Here is a 21,479-nt window from a genome sequence, read left to right as displayed (position 1 = left end):
TAAAAAAAGCATATCACTTTTGTTTTGTTGTTATTTATTTCCAGCCCTAATGTTTGGGTGTATTGTACAGGTGGGTTATAAAGGGCTGGAGGCCACTCGGGGTTTGGATTAATAAAACTGTGTCATCGGCATATTGAAGACATCTAAGTGGTTCATCTGCTTATTTTGGAGGGTTGCATACCACGTCTGATAGTTGACTATCAAGATCGAAAAAACAAAAAGGGGAGCGAAGAGGTACTGCTTGACCTGAGCAGTGGAGGTGGATACGTCCTTCTTTAGTCTATAGGTACAAAACAAAAAGATCCATCCTCAGATAGATCAAAAGCCATGTCCTCCCAGATTTGATGTGTTTCCTTTAATGGTGGGAAAAACTATCAGTTTGTTTAAATACCCCTCACACACCAAAAGGGCCCTTGGTGTCTTGTTTCATCATAGGGGTCTTCCCACCCCTCTAAGGGACGGGGCGTGTCGTGACCTACGGCTACACAGGAGCACTGTTGTCATTTATGATGGCTAAACAGAGTCAATATGAGGTCACGCGTATTCTGTCTAGACCTCTCGTGCCTTGGTAATTAATGCCAGGGGCAATATTCCAGGAGTAGTAAGTAAGGCATAGCCGGGGAGCGTGCTTCATTTTGACTAGGTCTCTGACCGACATGACTACGTTAAAACCATTTGCCTCTTCGTTTTTCCTACAGGCAGCCCTCCCACCCGTAAAAGGCTCATGGGGCATTTTTTCATTGACGATCAAGTAGGTTGTCAATCCTGGTAACTAGACATACCTTTCTCTTGTAGAAACTTGACGTACAGCGATATCTAGTATATCTAGCAATGCAATTACCTTTTGGACTAACTGGATCTAGTCTGTTGATATAGAGTGCGTGCTTTATGTTCTATGTGTGTTTGTCTCTGTAAATGGCATTTCCTTTTTTAACAGCAGGACACATCACCATCATTTCTAACTCTGATTACGGATAAGAGTACATTGTCACACATAACTCTTTTCTTGCAGGTCACCACTTGTCACGATAGATGATGTTAATTTCTTGCATTTAATATTATGCCGTTTTTCTTCAAGATAACAATACCAGATACCTATTTAGGTATTGTATAATATGCATGGTGAATTTCACAAGCGCATCACGTAGTCATTATTTGTACATACACATATCGTTTAGCAAACCATGCACCACGTTAAAAAGTGAGTGTAGAAGTGATCCTTTTGGTCCTGAAGAAGAAGCCAGGGGAGGGCATTGAAACATGTTGACAGACATAGGAGGCACGGCTCATTGAGGCAACATACCACCTTCCCCATATTTTAATAATACCAGTTCAAAGGTATATTAAAGTTTTTTTGACCAGCGAGCCAGGTATTATTTAACCTCACTTTTCCATTCACTCCTGACCCTTCCACTCACACTCCTACACGACACATAGTTGTCTCACAACAACAGTGCTCCCGCGTAGCCATAGGTCGCAGCACGCCCCTTCCCGTAGAGTGGCGGGAACACCCCTATGATGAAGCTTGACACCATGGGCCCTTTTGGTGTGTGAGGGGTATTTAAACAAACTGTGTGGTTTTCCCACCATTGTAGGAAACACATCTTATCTGGAAGGACATGGCTTTTGCATCTATTTGAGGGTGACTGTTAAGATTAGGCATGGGCGTATTTCGCGGATCCATGATCTGCGAATTTGCGGATTTGCGGATCTGCAAAATACGCGAATTTGCGGATTCGCGGATTTTGCGGATTTTCTTAATGGGGGGGGGTCTTCTGTGCGGCCGCTACGATGCTCACGATTGTTTTTGGGCTGATGAATGAGTCACTGAATTTGAACTTCAACTAGTTCCCAGCGACCATGTGTGTGTTACTATGCAATCACCCCGAAGGGCGCAGGGATCCCTTGAGTGAGCTGTCCATCATAGTGGGTAAATGGCGGAAGTCAAGGATGCAAAGGCCTCTATCCAGCATCACAACTGATTTTCGACGGTAGATTTGGGAAGAAGGCACACCTGCCCAGCCTCGATGACGCTCACGATTGTTTTTGGGCTGATGAATGAATCACTGAATTTGAGCTTCAATTAGTTCCAGCGACCATGTGTGTGCTACTATGCAATCCCCCCGAAGGGCGCAGGGGTCCCTTGAGTGAGCTGTCACTGTCTCAACCTATAATCCTGTAACTATTTTAGGATGGCGCCGGCAAGCTGCCAGCGCCATCCTAAAATAGTTACTAAATTAGCTTCATCAGGAAGCACTAATAGATAAAATAAAGCAGGTGCTCGAGCACCTGATTTATTTTATCTATTAGTGCTTCCTGTTGAAGCTAACTTAGTAACTATTTTAGGATGGCGCTGGCAGCTTGCCGGCGCCATCCTAAAATAGTTACAACTTCAATCTTGAAGGCTTGAACTTTTGCCCCCTGAATCCGCCGCTCGCGGATTCGCGGATTTTCGGTAAATTTGTGGGAGTTCATTGATTGCGGATTTACTGGAAATCCGCGAAATCCTCGAGCGGAACGGATTTTGCGCTCACACCTAGTCAAGATCGGCCATGTAAATCTTAAATAAGCAGTGGGCTAGCATGCACACCTGCTTTAGGCCAGTGTGGGTGGCAATCTTGTGGGTGGTTCTGTGGCCGTTACCGATTTGAACTTAGTCCCAGGTATCTGAATACAAATTAACCACAGCCTCCAGTAGTTTTTGTGGTATTCACCAGCTGGCCATATTAACCCAGAGACAATCCTTTGGTATCCTGTCAAATGCTGCTTTCAAATCCTTGAAGGAGCAACAGAGTTTAGAGTTTTTGGCCTTGGCCTTTTCAACGAGGAGGTCAACTGCAAGGAGGCTGTTCATTGTATTCATGTCTGTACTAAAGCCCATCTGCCTTTTTCGGGATGATGTTTGCTGAAGAGACCCACACTTTCAGGCCAACTAAAAGATTGGAGGTGAAGATCTTTGTTTCAGTATTAATAAGAGTGATCAATCTGTAGTTTACTGGATAGGTCTGCGAACCTGATTTAAGATGGAGTGCAGGATACTGCTTTGCCCGGATAACGGTATGGAGTTGGTGAGGGAGGCATGATTTAACAATGGGGTGAGATTCACATCCCAGGATTGTTGGTCATGTTTGAATAAGGCATTTGGAAGACCATTCAGGACTGGCACCCATTGTGGTCAAAGTTGCTTAAGGGTGCGCCGGACCTTCGAATCATTCAACCATGAGCCGCCAGAATAATTTAATGATAGCACCTCTGATAGAGAACACTGAACATGGGGCCTTGGCTTTTCTAAAACATTCAAAAATTAATTAATTATCAATGAAAGATTCTTGAACGGTCTTACGCTCCAAATAATAGGGAGCGACAATTGAAGAGGGATGTACATGAGGAGCAGGCCGAGAATCTCAGTGGATGCACAAAGAAACACATTTAAGTGCAGCATGAGGCAGCTGCATCTATACGTGTTTAGACAGTGCCCCACCAAACATTTTGTCTGTCACTAAGCAGCCTGTGGTTATGAAATGACACCTTCTTCATATTGCAGTGTGTGGAGGTTCACAGCTCCAAAGTCTTGAGTCGGAGCAAATGCCTAATTCATACCATCCACCTGTAATGGACCAAACAAAACATCATCTATGAGCAGTTTCTGGTATTCTGTTTCGTGGGGGGGAGGGAAGAGGGGGGGCATAAACGGTACATTGCAGAAATCTGGGGCTGAAACTGCAGCTTCATCTCTCACTCTCTCAGAGAGCTGCACGACTGCACCCAAAAAACAAGCTACCATGCAGTGGAGTTGCCCTTGCTTTAAAGAATATTAGGTCACCACCATCATCTGATGCCCAAGAGTATACAGTGGCAATCTTTGGAATGATTTGCTGTCCCATTTGGCATAATGGTGGACATTCGGCCATAAAGTGGCATGGTGATGAACAGTCCTAGCTGGTATGCAACGCTTACAACGCGCGCGTTACCACGACCTACCTTTACAACGCGGTCGTAACAACGAAAGTTGTTACCACGCAAAGCGCTGGGGGGCGCTCAAGGATAGGAAATTATTTAATTTACTATCCCAACACCTTCCCTACTATCCACGGGGACTGGTGTTGGAATAGTAAATTAAATTATTTAATTTTGCGCCCCCCCAGCGCAATGCGTGGTAACAACTTTCGTTGTTACGACCGCGTTGTAATAGTAGGTCGTGGTAACGCGCGCGTTCTAACGACATACATCCGTCCTAGCTTCATGCCAGCTATCCACTTTTTGAATAACTAGTCATTCCATAACAAATTGGTTGAAGTGCCTAAAATGGTGGATTCATTTGCAGTATGCTGGGCATCTTTTGCATTTTAGAGCAGCCTTCCTGTGGCATAATCATGCCTAACAATAATGTTGATCTTTTTTTTCTTTTCTTGGACACCTAAATTCATTTGCCAGACAGCTGCTATTGCGGAGGATTTCTTCAATATTAAAAATATATACAAATGTTTAGTTCTAATCCCTATCAAATATTGCTGAAAACATAAGGTCTTTTAAAACTAAACCCAACTCTTTAAGATTACACGGAAATAGTCCTCTTGATTGTTTTATAAAGATTATATTAGCTTTCAAGCAGTATAACTCCGAAAACCTAAAACTCTGTATAATATCTACACAAAGATAATCCAGAGGGCAAGAAATTCTATCAAATATCAGATGAACAAAAAAAGAATGGGAGATCTATAACTGGAAAGTATTGCTTGACTCAATTTCCGTTGTGATGGCACAGCATTCTTTCAGATAGTGTATCCTGAAACTGATAATCTTTCACCAAGCCACGGATTCGTATACCCAGCAGTTGATGATGCTCCCATGTTTCAAATCCTTATGCCCACCCCTTGGGATACAGTCAACAAATGAACTAAATCCAACCCCTCCAAGAATTGCTTATATTCCCAGAGTTACAGTAATTGTACTTGTTAAGTCTGGGGGTCTCTAGTTTGCAGAGGTAGGTACCAGTGTCCAAATGGGGACCCTTGCTTCTAGTCAGGGTAAGGGGAATACACTCTTTGGATAACCCCGGCTCACCCCCTTGGTAGCTTGGCACGAGCAGACAGGTTTATCAAAAGCAATGTGTAAAGTATTTGTACCAACACTCACAGTAACACAGTGAAAACACCACAAATGGACAACACACCAGTTTAGAAAAATAAAGTATTTTATCTAGACTACACAAGAACAAAACAACAAAAATCCAACATACACTGTTCCAAACTAAGACTTTAAAAAGAGTTCAAGGGTGTGCACCAAAATAATCCACAGTTGCGTCACTTTTAGCCCAAAGTACCTGTAGATGTGACAAAAGTTCCAAACGGCAGCTGCAGCATCACAAAACAAGTGATGAGTCAATCCTGAGACCCTGGGGAGGCGATGCGACAACACCGCTGTACGTAGCGGGCGGGTTTCATATAATCCGGTCTGTATGGGGAGCGATGCGATACCTTGTATGGATCCCGGGGTGCAGGTTTTCTGGTGGGAAGTATCTTGCACAGGCACGATGCGACAATGTCCGGGGTGGTGATGATCTTCGATGCAGCGGTGATACGCAGCGCAGCGTTGATCCTCTTCTGTCGCGGCCCTTGATGCATTGACGCTGGTCTCTGCGACAATGTTCGCAGCAACGGGATGCGTTCCGCAGGCAAGCGGTGCGCCGGGTCTCGCAGCGACAACAGGTCCTGCAACGATGTTCGCAGCAATAGGAATCTTCCTGCAATGGGGCGATGCGCTCCGCAAGCGAGCAATGCGTCGGGTCTTGCAGTGGCAACAGGTGCTGCAACGATCTTCGAGGCAACAGGAATCTTCTCGCACTGTTGACACTGCGCACCGCAAGCAAGCGATTTGTAGCAATTGTAGGTCTTCTCCTCTTGTTCTTTTCCAGCTCCCCAAACAAAAGGGAAACAACCTCCAGAGGCTCCACAACTGGATCAAGCACTCTGGGCAGGTCAGAACTACTCTTGTAGCAGAGTTCAGGGGGGAAGCTGGGGGTGAAGTCCTTTTGTTCCTGGGACGTCTTAACAGGAGGCCAGCTCTCCTCAGGCCCTTGGAGATCTCTTCAAGCAGGGGACACAACAACAGCAAAGTCCTTCCCCTCTCCTTGGCAGAATAGCAACTGCAGGTCAGCCTTACAGCAGGTGAGTCCTTCCTCTTCAGTCTTCCAGCTTTTCTCCTTGGTAGAGGTTCCTTCTTGATTCCAGGATGATCTAAAGTTCAGGGGGTTGGGGTCCTGTAGTTATACCCCAAAAAGTATTTGATCCCTTTGTGCAGGAGGGCTCGCAGCCCGGTCTAAACCAGTTCTGGGTGTCTCCTGCCAGTGGACACTTTCTTCCGCTGAGAGATAGGGGCATGGCCTTCAGCCGCCCAGCAGGAGGTGGAGCCAGCATTGTGGAAGGCAGGCACAGCTCTATTCAAGCCCAAGTGCTTTCCCCTCCCACCACTCAAGTTACAGATGAAGCTATTCAGCTTAGTGCTGACTCACCCAACCTCCTGGAGCCACCCCAGGCCCTGTCACTCACAAACCAGGCAGTCAATTCACAAACAGGCAGAGGCACACAGAAAGGTTAGACAAGAAAACAGCCACTTTGTAAAAGTGCTGTTTTTAAACACAGGATTTAAAAACCAACCTTCCAAAAAGGTGGGATAATAAATTCTTAGTTCCGGGATACCAGGCTTCAATTTTCTATCTTGCTCCTATGGGAAGATATGCAAGTAAACATTATACACAGCATTCCCAATTCTAGCCTACGGGCAAGATAGCCTTTCAATAGTGAAAAACGAAATTGGCAGTATTTTACTATCAGAGCATGTCACCCACACTAGTACATGCTCTACCTTTCACATACTCTGCACCCTGGCCAGGGGGGGTACCTTGGGCCTTCCAGAGGGGTGTCTAATGTGTTTAGAAAGGGAAGGGTTAGGCCTGGCCAGTGGGGACATGGGCAAGGTCAGTATGGCAGTTAGCAACTGCACACAGGCACTGCGGTGGGAGGCCTGAGACACCATGTTAGGGCTACTCATGTGGGTGGCACAATCAGTGCTGCAGGCCCACTAGTAGCATTTGAATCACCAGGCCTGGCACACTCAGTGCACACTACTAGGGACCTACTGGTAAATCAAATTTGACAATCAAGGATAACCAATCACAATAACAATTTATACAGAGAGCATATGCGCTTGAGCACTGCTCACCAGTGGTAAAGTACCCAGAGTCCTACAGCCAACAACCACTGGTCAGGAAATATAAAGGCGGAAGAAGCAAAAAGTGGGGCTAACCCTGCAAAAAGGGCCATTTCCAACTGTACTTATGTATTTTTGCTCATAATGGATGAGATCTGGAGCCTTTATTTCCTTCTGCTAATGAAAGTTATTCTTTCTGGAGAAAATCCTGCAGTTTTGTAGTTTGGTGCTGGATTTACAACGATGAGCAAGAAATTTACACGCTGTTCCCCATAAAAGTATTACTCTGAAAGTACAAATATTTAGGCATTGATATTGAATCTCATTACTGTCAAATAGGTTCAACTATTGAAGTCGTGGGATATATAGCATTTATCAACCTGAGGTAATTATTCGATAATACTCCACATGCACAAATGATGCTCCTCCTATTTATAATCCCTCATGGATATCATCAGCTTGCTTGATTACTTTACAATATCTTTGCCTTTGACCCTGTAGAGAGCTCTGGTGCCTTTTGACTAGGGTTATTCTACACAAATACCACACACACAATTAAATACATACCTACTTCAGCAAGCATCATGTGTTTGTGATTGACAAAGCAATAACAAAATAGATAATTGTCAGAACTCCTTTCAGAGGGCCACGAGGCAAGCAAGGGCTACTGGGCCCACCTGTGGAGGTTGAGGCATTTTACTCCTGATTTCATGGCCTGACGTACTTAGAATTTAATTTCTAATTGCACACATGTCAAGCAATATTAGATTCAGAAGCAATAACACAAACCCCTCTGAGTACAGGGCTCTAGTAGTCGTCAGACAAAATCCCCGTCCTACCATCCTTTTTGTGAGTCATCCAGGTGAATTCCCCATTCACTGGTGGCCCCATTAGGTACTGCAAACTATTGGTCTGTACTTAAGAGGTCTCCCTTCTGACCTTTTAGGAACTTAGTCACAAGTATCTATGGTGCTTCAGCACTGTTAGAAGCAAGTCTCCCTGGGCCCCAAAAGCCAAGTTTCTGTCTTACCCACTCCAGCAGTATGGGAGTGTTCAGTAGTGCAGTGAGAGCCCTCTACTCAGGCGCTCCCAAGTCCGGATCTTTTATGGCAAAGTCAGGCAATTCATGATGGATACAGCAGCACCCTTTGGTGCAGGGTCTTCCTGTTGTGATCGGAGCTGCTCCCTCTCGGTGGGCAAAAACAGGTAAGTTGGTCTTCTCACCTAGCATGGGTAGGGGATGCTGGTGTGATCCTTCTAGTCCCAGCTGAATCTCCAATGAGGGTGTGACGTCCTTGGCGGTGTCTCAGTGAACCTCGGGGACTTCATCAGGAACAGATCACGGCGTACGGGAATGACCCGCTAGTCACTGGCCCTGGACGTCTGGTACAAATTCAGTTCACCAGTGACCCTCCTCTGGCATATTGAGTCATGACGGGGCAACGGTGCTGCTTGGTGCTTCCTGCACAGAGCTTCTGATATAATTCAGGGCAATGCAGGCCTCTTCTGGCATACTAGGGTCATAGAGCCGACACTTCACACAAGCAATGGCCCAATCGGTGCACATCCTCACACCTTGCTCAGAGAATCCTCGTACAAGGCTCCCCACTGGACCTCACTCCCACCAACATTCTCCTCTCTCTCACTAGGCACACTGGTCTTGGCAAGCAGGCAGGCAATGGTCCTCCAGGCTCCAGGGCAGTTGATCTTGGTGTCCTGAGTGATATTCCCTCACCCAGCAGATGACTAGCAGGTCTTTGACCCCAGTCCTGGTCACAGGCAGACGTCTTGCAGAAGTTCACCTTTCCATACAGCCAGTCTGGGCAATTGACAGATGACAAGTTTTTGTGAACTCAACTTCCCCTTCTTATGGTCCTTTTCTAGATACTAAATGCAAATTGGAGTCTGGATCTTTGAAGTTTTATGATGGGGTTCTGCTTATTTTGAAGTGGGCACTTCTCTCTTTCATCTTCCTTCATGAAAGGGGTCTGTAATTGCAGGCAAGACTACGAAGCTGATTGTCCACAACATATTTCATGGGAGTGACCAGAGTTTACAGCTGAAAGTAAGCCAAGATGTGACCATAGCCCTTCCCTGTGATCTGTTATTGAATCAAAGAGCAGTCTTTTGAGATGCAAGGGAAGTCTCTTTCACTCAGCACATAGGAATTCAGAACTCCACAAATCTGTCTGGGGTGAAGGGTTCCTCATGTCTTCATCAGGCAGGCCTAGGTTTCCCAAAATTTAACCTAGGATTCTCCATACCATGTAAACCTGCAGGCACATTTACTCAGTCAACACTGTTAGCACACTGAGGGCCCCATTAGGATGTCGGGCGGATCGCCACTGCCATGCAGGCGGTGGCGATCCGCCCGACATCCTTCACCGCTCGACACCCATTTCCCCCGTCATATTACTATGGTGGGGGGGGGGGAGGGACCGCGGTAGACGGGAAGACCGTCTGCCGCTTTCCGCCTGGTCAACGAGTGTAAAAGGGTTTCATATGGTGGCGGTGTCTGTTAGTCATATTAGGACGTGGGCGGGAACATGCTTTTCCGTGGCGGCAGAAAGGCATGTGGGAATGTCTTGTGGGGGCCCGTTGAGGGCCCCCAGGGACTCCAGGGGTGGGGGGGTGCACATGGGGGGCACCTATGATACCCCTGCACTTCACTGTACAGCGTGGCAGGCACCGCACGGTGCCTGTCACGTTGTGCATTGAAGTGCGCAATGTGCATTTTTAGCATTGGGGTTGGTGGGGCTTTCAGCACCACCCGCCGCAATGTTAAAAATGCGAGATGCGCCGCCAGTGTGGCGGGCACATCCTAATGGCCCTCACGGAACCACTGCCCTTATGGTGGGCGGTGCCGTTTTACGTCGGGATGGCGGTTGGATTTCCTAATGGAGACCTTACTGTTCAGCACTAATACCTGTATGCATTGTACCCAGAAATGAAATCAATCATCCAGCACACACACTCAGTCTATAAACACTGTTCAGTACTGAGGTTTTCTTATCTTTAACCAGGGTGTGTTATCTCAACACATGCACTGCCAGCACACAGACTCACTATGTGTGTGCTCCACAACTATTCACCCTTCATGTATTGTACTTCACGCAAGCACACATACACCTAGGAAGTTTTATCCACACATGCACTGCATCACACTACATCTGTTAAGTAAGTAAGTAAATTTATTGCACAGTTAATTAAAACTCACAATTTAAAATACATTGTTTAAAAGAAAAAGTGGTTAATAACAGAGATAAAAGGATAATTATCAAAAGTTAAAATTATTCAGTGGTTCAGCTCTTCTGCATTCGGGCCAAAAGTTCGAAAGATGCCCTAGGACATGTTTCCGGCTATTGGGCAGTTACTTCTTTTTGTGCCTCCTTAAATCTCTTTGCCACTGCGTCAAGGAATTTTGTGATTCTGCAGTTTAGTTGGGTCTCACTTGGATTGAAGCACAGTTTAACTGCCTGTCTGCAGGACCTGCCCCCCTCCTGGTTCCATTTTACACGTAGTAGTGTTCTCCTTATGCCCATTAAGCTGTGACAAATACATATTATATGGGTTTGGTCTTCAGGTCCTGCCCCGCAGAGACGGCAGGTTTGATCTTTGTGGTTCCTTTCCCATGGCGCCAGATGAGGGAGGATCGGTAGTACGCCTAGTCGAAATTTTAAGAATTTCTCCTTTGTCTTCTGCTTGAAGCCGTGGTCTAGGTATGCTTGTGGTTTGAGCGTTTTATAGTCGTTTAAGACTTTCCAGCCATGGGCCATTTTCGCCAGGGTTACTTTGTCTTCAAGTAGAGATACTGTTTTCATTGTTTTTGTTACTTGCTTTTTAAAGCTATTGTGATCTACTGAGCTGTTCCAGAGGCCAGTCAGTTCTAGGCTTTCTAGTGATTGCATCAAGTACTCTCCAGCATGTGATCGTTCGCGTCTTTGCAGTTCAGTCCAGAGGTGGGTGTTTAGGGTGCCTGGCTCTTTATTTCTAATCTTATGCCAACATTTTAGAAAGCTGCCCCTTCTTTCCACCGATTGCTTTTGTATCCCAAATTCCAGACGAATTTGTGCTAGTGATACGTAGCTAGGAAGCTGAAAGATTGACCTGTAGGTTTTACCGATCACTTTGCCTAGTGTCTGTGCATCCTTTCCGAGGGTTGATTCGCTCCCATATGTTAATGTTGGTTGGAGACCACACTACATCTGTTAGGCAATGTATACCTCTCAGTCATACATACACCCAGTACATGTGCTAATCACACATGCACAGCACAGTACTGTTCTATATTCTTATATAGTACTCTTCCTGGGCACACATACAATCAATACAGCCACTACTCCTGCACTGCACAGCACTTCACACATAACTGATGTAGGCCAAGGGTGAGTTAAGTACACAGCAGCTGAACCTTTAAAAAAGTGAGTGAGCTTGTAGACCATACTCCAGTGAGACAGGGCAAAGAGGGACCTGTTCACTACTACTGATCACTAGACCAGTGGTGTAACAGAGGCCCCCGCAGTGCACAGGCCCATAGGGTTCCTTGTTTTGGTGGGGGACACCTCACCCTCTAAGCCATATCATTGTATGCCTTGCAAAAAGCGTGCAATGGCATGTAATAAGAAATAGTTACCATGCTTCAAAGACAGGGGAGACAGGGAGCTAATCATAGAAATGGAAGGTCCAGTACCCAAGCTCCCAAAGACAAATGTTATACTCACTGGGGGGCAGCTGGTCCTATAGAGAAGAGGATAGATCAACCTATTATGGTTGGGAAGGTGTGAATCTCTTAAGAAGATTGGATATTGGAAGAAGTGGGGGAATTGCTCCTTTTGAACTTAGTGCCCTCATACACCCTTGCGAGTGTCATGCTTCATCATAGTGCGTTGCTCCTCATGGGGAGGCGCTGCTGTCCCCCACGGGCCCGTGAGAGGGCTCTTTAGCGGAGCTCTCTTAAGGGGACGCCGCAGTTGTGCATTTGGGTGTGTGGGCCTAGGAAGGTGAGTAGGTGAGTTAAAATTACCTTCAGTGGTACCCAGAACGTGGTTTTATTCAGGGGTCACAAAGGTAAGGTTAAAATGTCTATAGGATGTGGAGATCTTCCTTAAAACAAATGTAGAAGAGGGGTGAGTATTCTACCACTGCTCTCGCATCCGTGAAGTAAAATGTGGGAAAAAAGTGTTGTTTAGCTGGGGAAAGAGATCCATTTTCTATGGTTCCATTAGGACCCATGGCACCCTTGCTATGCCTTTGCTATCACCTCCTGAAAAAAGTAGAAATATGAGAGACTCTTCTGCATTGATCTAGCCTTCAGATTTTAGTGCATGCTAATTAGGGTGTTTGTTTACTCCCTCTTTCCATGTGGTGGGGGTAGGTGTGGGGTGAACAAGGGGTTGTCTGAATGCACTATTCCCAGGTTTAGGAAGACAAATGACTGTACTTTGAGGGCTACTGATTCCAGGGGAAAGCCCACACAGATGCTTCCTCAAATACTAGTGCCTCATAAACACTGATCTCCAAGGGTTCAGAATTTAACAGGTTGGATAAACAACACCTAGTACTAGTTGAGTTTTTTTTTCTGCAGAGTTTTCTATAGCGCGAACTTGACCCGAATCGGGTATCAGAGCACTTTGCATAGCACCAGTTACGTTACATGAGGACACACATTCATTTTTGTTAGGCACGGGGAGATGAAGTGATTTGTCCAGAATCACAGGAGGTTTAGCGTCATTACAGAGACTCGAACCCAGTTCCCCAGATCATGAGTATGCATTTCCCATTATTTACCAGGTCTTTGTTAAATGTACCTAAGTTTGGCAATTTATCAAAGGAAACTCTGAAGTAGCAGTCTTTAAGGTACTCAGAAACTTTTGTATGTCATAAACACTGCTCAATTTGTAATTGTGATCCCTTCTCAAACAGATGTTTAAGCATCAGGCATGCATGATCGAGACCTGGTTCACTGACACAACAACGACTCCTATAATACCGACGTACAAAATTATTGAGTCACTAATATCGTATACAAAAATATTGACACCCAATACACACAACTTAAATACCACAAACATTGATGAAAAAATATTTTTTTAAATATTGATAAAATTAAAATAACAAATATTACTACAAAAACATCGATATGCATAATATCAACAACACAAACATCGATAAAATACACATAAACTATACAAAAAATAACATTTAAATATAAAAAAACAATTTTCAATAATGCAAACAAATACCATAAACCAAACATTAAAAACAAACACTAAAAATATTTTCAAAATGAATAAAACTAAAACACAAAAAATACACTTTAAAATCAAAAACAAAAAAATAAACAAACACTACAACATACAAATATCACAACTATCACAAATAAACATATATATATTTCATATATGAAAAATATATAACATTTATTAACACATTCAATTTAATTATATTATTAAACAAATTAAAAAACAGAATTAAATAAACAGAATTAACATTAAACAAATAAAAAAATTAAAACTACCCAAAAAATTGAAAGAGCTATCTTAACCAATGAATGTAAACTATATCAACACAAACTAATAGAAAACTCTAACTAATTAAATAAACTCCATAAAAACAATCAAATAATGAACACAAAATTTGCAGTGAAACACTGCACAAGGACGAAAGTTTGTTAGACAAAAAAAACAGAACAGAAAACATCTACACAAACAACTAAACAGGAATACTCTCATTAAAGGTAAGAACAAAACTTTTTAAAGAAATAAACAAAATGAGCTCAAAAATATATTTGAAAGGTTTTTCCATAGCGTTGGCTAGACCCAGAGGTATTAGAGCACTTTACATGGGTATCAGACCATAGTTACAGGTTACAACGTTACAAAGGTTACACAGTTATTAGAGCATAGCTACATAGTTAGATGTTAGGTTGAGACAAGCAATAAGGATAATATGCATAAGGGAAAAACAAATTAACTAAAAATATAACATGTTCTCCTTTATATTTCACAGACTAAACTTAACTAAAACTCCACCTGGGAAATTCAAAATAATGATTTACTCCAAAACAACTACAAAATCAGCAGGAATGAAAAATATATAACAACGTAGGTGTATAACTTAACAAACTAAGAGAGTTGACTGATTAAAACAAAAAAAAATTATTAAAAAAGCAAAACATGACAAATACTTTTATTTTAATTGCTTCTACAGACTTCAACAAAACAACATCAGCAAAATAAACTACATCAACTAAAAATAGCAAGCATATTTTTAAACAACTAAATAAAGATAGATACTAAATAAATGAAACTAACAAACTAAATATAACACTTGAATAAAAAAATATTTTCCTTTTTATGCAACGGAAAAAAAGAAACCAGTGAATAGACTACAAACATCGAAAAACTATCTACAAGCAACTGCAAAACAAGATATATGTAAGTATATTTTGAAATGTAATAATGATATGAATATGTTTACTCTTCAATGATTAATCAATAATAAATACATATATAAAAATACATTCACAGATATAAAAAGAAATTGAAAGAAGGGGCAAAGCTCATCTCCTCACAAAAAGGAAAACTACTTCTGTGCTATATGGGCTATACTTATTTGCAAGAAAAATAACAGAAAATAAAACCCATTGGAAATGTAGAAAATACTACTCCAATTCTTGCTATGGGAGAGCAACAACAATAGAAACAGATGGTATTGATGTTAGCGAACACAACCATACCCCCCATGGTCACAGAAATTGAGGTGAGAGAAGCTTTATAAACCATCAAAGAAGCAAACACAAGTGCCTAACAAACCAGTACCCAAATATTAAAAAACGTACTAACTAGGGTTCCTGAACATGTAACAGGACAATTACCTTCCGTGCCAACTCTAAAACACCTAACACCAGAACCAAAAGATTTACTGCTCAAACACCACCCATCCCTCAAAAGTTTGCAGACATCGGAATTTTACAAGAATACACAGTCACACACATTTTTTATGACAATAACAGTCAGGAAAATAGAATTATCATCTTTGCCACCAACACCAACATTCAAAAGATAAAGCAATGTGAAACATGGATGGGACATTTAAAGTTTCCCTTAAGCCCTTTTATTAACTCTATACCATCCAACGTGAATATGAAGAAACTAACATCACCTTCATATATGCAATACTCCCCAACAAACAAAATACTACCTGCATAGAACTCCTTACAATAATAAAACAACAGACAGAAAACTACTTTCCTAAAAAAATAATAGATTTCGAACAAGCAATGATTCAGTCAATTTTACAAATTTATCCACATACAAGGTTGCTATTATTGTTTCAACCAAAGTATCTAGAGACATCTCCAAAAATCTACCCTAAGTATAGATTATGCAACAAACAGCAACTTTGGCTATCAAATAAAAAAACGAATAGCCCGGGCCTATGTACCACCAACAGAAATAGCCAGCCCCTATATTATACTTTCTACCAAGCCAAGGAATCAAAACTAACACCCTTCCTTGACCACTTGTGAAAACACCTGGGTAGGAAGACTACATAGGTCAGGGCACCGAAGACAACCCAAGTTCCAAACCCCCTGGTGGAACATCTATCAAAGCACCCTAGCACAGGAAGTTAAAACAAATAATGCAGTGGAGGGATGGCATAATGCCTTCCAATAAAATAAAGGTTCCCCTTATCTTATGGGTCTGGGAAAAGGGGAGTCTTAAGAGAAAGTACAAAAAGTCCCTTCGGGTAACCACAAAGGTGGTCTCACATATATAAAGATGCCCTACTTTTCACAGCAATACCAATCTTACAATAATCGAGAACCTCCAAGTATAGAAAAACATAAAAATATATAATGGGTATCAACACAACAGAACATTTTAACCACCGTCGTATATTATATGTTTTTTATTGACTTTGTTTTTAGCCAACAATGTACTTTCTATAAAATGAATGTATTTTGCCAGTCTTTGTGATTATTATTATACAGCCATATTCTTGAATAAATGCACAAATGTATAACTTAAAACATTTCTCTCTCTTTGCTTAAATTCCCTAACAAGAGGCATTATTTGTACTGTTATTTGCGTGACTATTAGTCACATAGTTGTGTTGATACCCATTATATATTTTTATGTTTTTCTATACTTGGAGGTTCTCGATCATTGTGAGATTGGTATTGCTGTGAAAAGTAGGGCATCTTTATATACGTGAGACCACCTTTGTGGTTACCCGAAGGGACTTTTTGTACTTTCTCATAATGCCTTCCAAGCCACAATAGGAAGAGGACAATCAACTTTGCACAAACTAACAGAAGCCATCAAAAAATTACAAAGTTATCAAGAACTAAGACTAGAACAATCCCTCACTAAAATAGGTCCTAAACTTAGTAAACAAACAAAAACAATGTATGAATACCTATAACACAAAACAAGACTCTACCGAAACACCAAAGGACTAGAATACCTAGACACATTATCCAAATCTACACTTTAAACAATTAAACAACATATTTCTACTCTTTTTTAAATTAATAATTATAACTGTGTCATTTAAAAATTAAAAATGTAGATAAAAAATATATGACATAATATAATTATTAAAAGAAAAAAGACACAAGCAAACCAAATGTTGACAAAACACATTTTCCACCCATAATATTAAAAAATAACTTACAGTTCTGTCGCAGTAGATGGTCCTCAAAAATGAACATAACCATAGTATTTAAACAAAAGACGTATCCATAAAAAAAGGAATGCCCAGAAAAAAATATAACAATACAATTGTATAAAAAAGGTGCCAATGACACAATCCTCTCAATAAGGAAACCCTCAAAAACTCAAAAATAAGTAAAAAATAAAAACGCTCCACCAAACTCCAAAATTAAAGGAAATGCAAAAAAGTAATTTGTTTCACAGAAAATAAATTTTCTTTTTATTAAAAAAACACCTCTTCAGCCTCATACCTTAACGAAACGGGAACCCTTCCACAATAACATATATAAACCCACACACATTAATCACAACATTAAATTACAACCTAACGAAATTAAACATCACATAACTAACATTATATAACACTCTACTACTCTTCAAAACTACGTCAAAGATATCAAACACTAAACTACCAAAACAAAACAAAACTACACAAAAAATGTACATTTAACACCCTAACAAGTCTAACTACTACTAACTCCCCCTGCCCTAAAATGACCTTAAAAGTAAATTAAATCAAATGTAATTTTTTTCAACATATAAATTATAATATATCAAAAAATTTAAAAATTGAAAATAAAATTAGGGTTTTTCTCCCCTTACAAAATTACAAAATTTCTGTTTTTAATTCTAAATTTCCCTAGATTGTTTTAATAAAAAATTTACATTTCCAAATGTTTCCAAATTTATAAAAAAGAAAACAAATATATTAACATTTCAAACATTTGTAAAGCAAAAACTATACAAATTATATACATGAAAATTAACATATAATGTTACTCACATATTTTTAAAATATAAAATAAATAATGTACTTTTTACATTATTTACATGGAAATATTTACACCTAATTTTTTTTAAGTTTAATTTAAAATGTTTAATTTCAGAATTGATGTTTTTAATCATATATTTTTTAATGTTTTAAAATTAATTTAAACAAACAACTTTTAAATTACTCCCCACCCTTATCCACTATAAACCCAACATCCCACACCTAAAATTCTACATAAAATAAAAATAAAAACTAATATTTTAAACAAATATTTTTAAATTACTCCCCACTCTTATCCCCTATAAATCCACCATCCTGCTCCTAAAAATAAGTGAACATGCAATCAAACATACCTTTTATTTTATTTTATTATTATTTTTTTTTTCTTTAATCCTCATTTGCGTGCATGGCTCCAATCTATCAAAACTAAAAACCGCCATAAAGCGTATGGTCGTGTTCTGTGCTGTCTCAGCATATAGCTGGTGGGAGAATTCATTAGGGAGGGAGGAAGACCAATTCCCAGCAGCACCATTCACACAGGCCAGACATGATCTTGCTTAGGGCTGTACCTTAGTAGATAGTGCCCGAGTTATCGAGACCCCCATAACACCATGACACTTAGTCATGGAAGCAAGGGTAGACAATGCACGCATTAATCATAGGACCTGGGAAAAAAAAAAAAACAGGCTTGTCGCTACTATCCAAGCATAGCCCAAAAAGCTCTCCTATTGGAATTTCCTGCCCTGGCGAGGTCGAGTTTGGAAATTTGAAGAAGTGATGCTCTTCAAACATACCTTTTAATATTAAAAAATAAAATTATACATATAAAATTAGTACAACTGAAATATTAAAAACAGAATTAAAAAATTGAACAAAAAAAATTCAAATACTCAATATTATTTACAACAATATTTTTTACATACATATTTTCAAAATCAATATTTCTAAAATACACAAAAATCGATATTTTTAACAACAAAAAAACTCCCCTTGATATTTTACACCATCGATATTCTTTACTCGATATTCAATCGAGACCTAGTGCTCTCTTAATCGAGGAATCATAGGTATGATTTAAAAAATCCAAGACTTAAGACAATCTTCTCACTGGCTTCAGCTACTAATCTCAGGCATAGGACTGTGGTGGTCTAGATAAAAACGTTTGCCACATGATTAGAGTTCCTTTCAAAGAATGAGTATATGGTTTAGGAGAGCTAAAACACCTCCATGAAGAGCACTCCCATTCCAAAAGCAAAAAGAACTTTTACCTTATCTGAAATCTTTGCACCATCTTAAATATTTGAAACTGAAAAACCAGTTTTGGCCAATAAACGGCACAAGGAATGCTTTTTTAAATGACCTATTTTACACTATATTTTAAAAGACATGTTGAAGGACCAGGGACGTTTCTACCATTGGGCAAGACTAGGCACCCCCTAGGGTGGCAAAAGGGGGGATTTTTTTTATTTGCAATCAAACTGTGAAAAAATGAAACAAATTAGGAGAAAAAAGGGAGGGGCATTTTTCAATTCTCGCCTAAGGCAGCAAAACACCTAGAAACGGCCCTGTGAAGGACACCGCCATAAGGAAGACAACTTTTCATTTTATATCCTAATTCACGATGTTCCTTATTGCCTAATTTGTGGTGTGTAACTCACAATGTTGTGGCAATACCCCACCAAGGAACTACCAGACCCTCAATATTTTTAAATGGTGCGGCATTACCATAGAATATTGTCAACCAGGTGCGATATTACCACACTAAATAACTGGATGCTCATAATAAAGCCTATAGGATTAAGTTCAACCCATAAAAGGTTTGACAACAATAGTAACCCTCACCCGTAATTCCAGCTATGTCACACTGCCAAGCTAGAAACTGAGAAAGACTCATCTGCGATGATAAAAAATCCTGGGAGGCGTCTCTCATTGGTTTACAGAATCTCATCACCTTTAGCTTAAGTAATATGGCTGAGATACCCGCCACCCCCTCTCAACACAATCATCCCCAAGAATTGGGAAACCGGAAACAGTTCTTGAACTTTTGGAAGGCGGGAAGGGAGTTACCCTTCCCGGCCGTATTTATTAAAATATGAAACAAAAATTAAAACATTAAAATAACAGTTTCATATTATGTACAATTTCATTTCCACATTACGATGTTTGGCTAACCTTAACAGATCTCTAATACAAAGGTTCTCCTAGCCGAACTAACATCCTACAAAACATTTGACTTGAAATTGTACATCCTAACGTTAAGGGCCAACGGCAAGGTCGTAACCGGTGTCAGATCCCTAAACCAGAAATACCCCCTTCACTTGTGAGAGGAGCGACCGCACAGAGGCGTACCTCAAGTGCATCTACCAATTTCCCTTTGTACTTGACGGGGGCCCCAATAAACTCGACGCCATTTAACGGTCGTTCGAGGACTCGTGTGAGGTGTCTAAAAGGTAGCGTAAACCCCCTCCCGCACCCCACACAACTTACCCATCTGCCGTCGCAGATGTCCTGGCCCCGGGAAATTCCCCAGGAGGGGCCGTAGCCCCTCCTATCCAGGAAGGGGCCTTGACCACCTTTCCTTTCCTTCCGGCGGCCTCTCCTTAGACAGGACCGCCTCCCCGTTGAGGGGCCAATTGGCCACCTCCCCCGAGCGCTCCCATCCGTAATGGGTGACGCCCCCTCATAGGGATCTTCGAATTACTGCTCACCGATCATGACCTTACCGCCACAGGCCGGATAGTTGACCGGCTATCCGGACCCCCCACAAAACACTCCTACCTAAAGGTCATGCTGTAAACTCCTTAACCATGCTATGAAGTCTCCTATGAGTAACTCGTTCCCCACCCGGGACAAATGAACACCGTCCCCCAAATACATACTGTCCCCTTTGATACAACCATGCGAAACAGAATGCAGTGTTTTTGAACGAAACAATCTACTCACTTTGTTATTTATCTTCCTTACTGAATGATTTAATGCAGTAACCGAAACAGCCCCCCGCCACACTTTCCGTGGGATCATATGGGACCATGCAATTGTGCACCCTGGAACTCTTCTTGCCAACCAACTTACTGTGGAAAGCATTGCCTCAAGAAGAAGTCGTCTACCAGTGGCCACCAGATCGTTACCCCCAAGATGGACTATGATTATAGACGGCGGTGACCTTGCCCGCTCTAACAAACCCTCAAAAAAGAATTGAAACTGGTCAATACAGAGCCCGCCCTTTCCGTAGAAGGACACCCTGTACCCGTATTCCCCAGCCACGTGAATCATATCACCTGCTTTGAATACGTCCGCGGCACGCCTCACATATGAGTGGCCCACGACCCACACCTCCTTATTCGCAGACGGTGATTTCTGACCGCTGATCCGCAGGAGTCGGGTCGACTGTACAGTCCGCCCCGCTTCGTAAGCTTGCGTAACTGAAAATCAAACAGAAACAAGAAGCGTGAGTATATCATTACAGCTTCACAACATGTGCAACCGCACATACCTTTTATAACAGTTCGAGGACCAACGCCCCACACGTTTTACTTGTTCCACACTCAGACCCCTGGCTGTAGCCTCAGTAGCAGCCCCTATCCGAAAGGAATGGGTCCCGAACTCGCCGGGGTTCAAGCCTGCGGCCGAAATCGACATCGCAAGCACCCTCTGGAACTGAAACCTCGTCAGTGGGGTGGCGTCAGCGTGTCTCAAGAAGGTCCCCCCCATGCTGCAACCCTCTGCGCCAAATATTCCTCTATGCATACCACAGGGCACATGGAAGACCCGGGGATCCT

This window comes from Lissotriton vulgaris, chromosome 2_1, assembly GCF_964263255.1.
Source record: "Lissotriton vulgaris chromosome 2_1, aLisVul1.2, whole genome shotgun sequence".
Taxonomy (NCBI): domain Eukaryota; kingdom Metazoa; phylum Chordata; class Amphibia; order Caudata; family Salamandridae; genus Lissotriton; species Lissotriton vulgaris.
The sequence above is the reverse complement of the archived record's forward strand: the minus strand, read 5'-3'. Positions refer to the sequence as shown.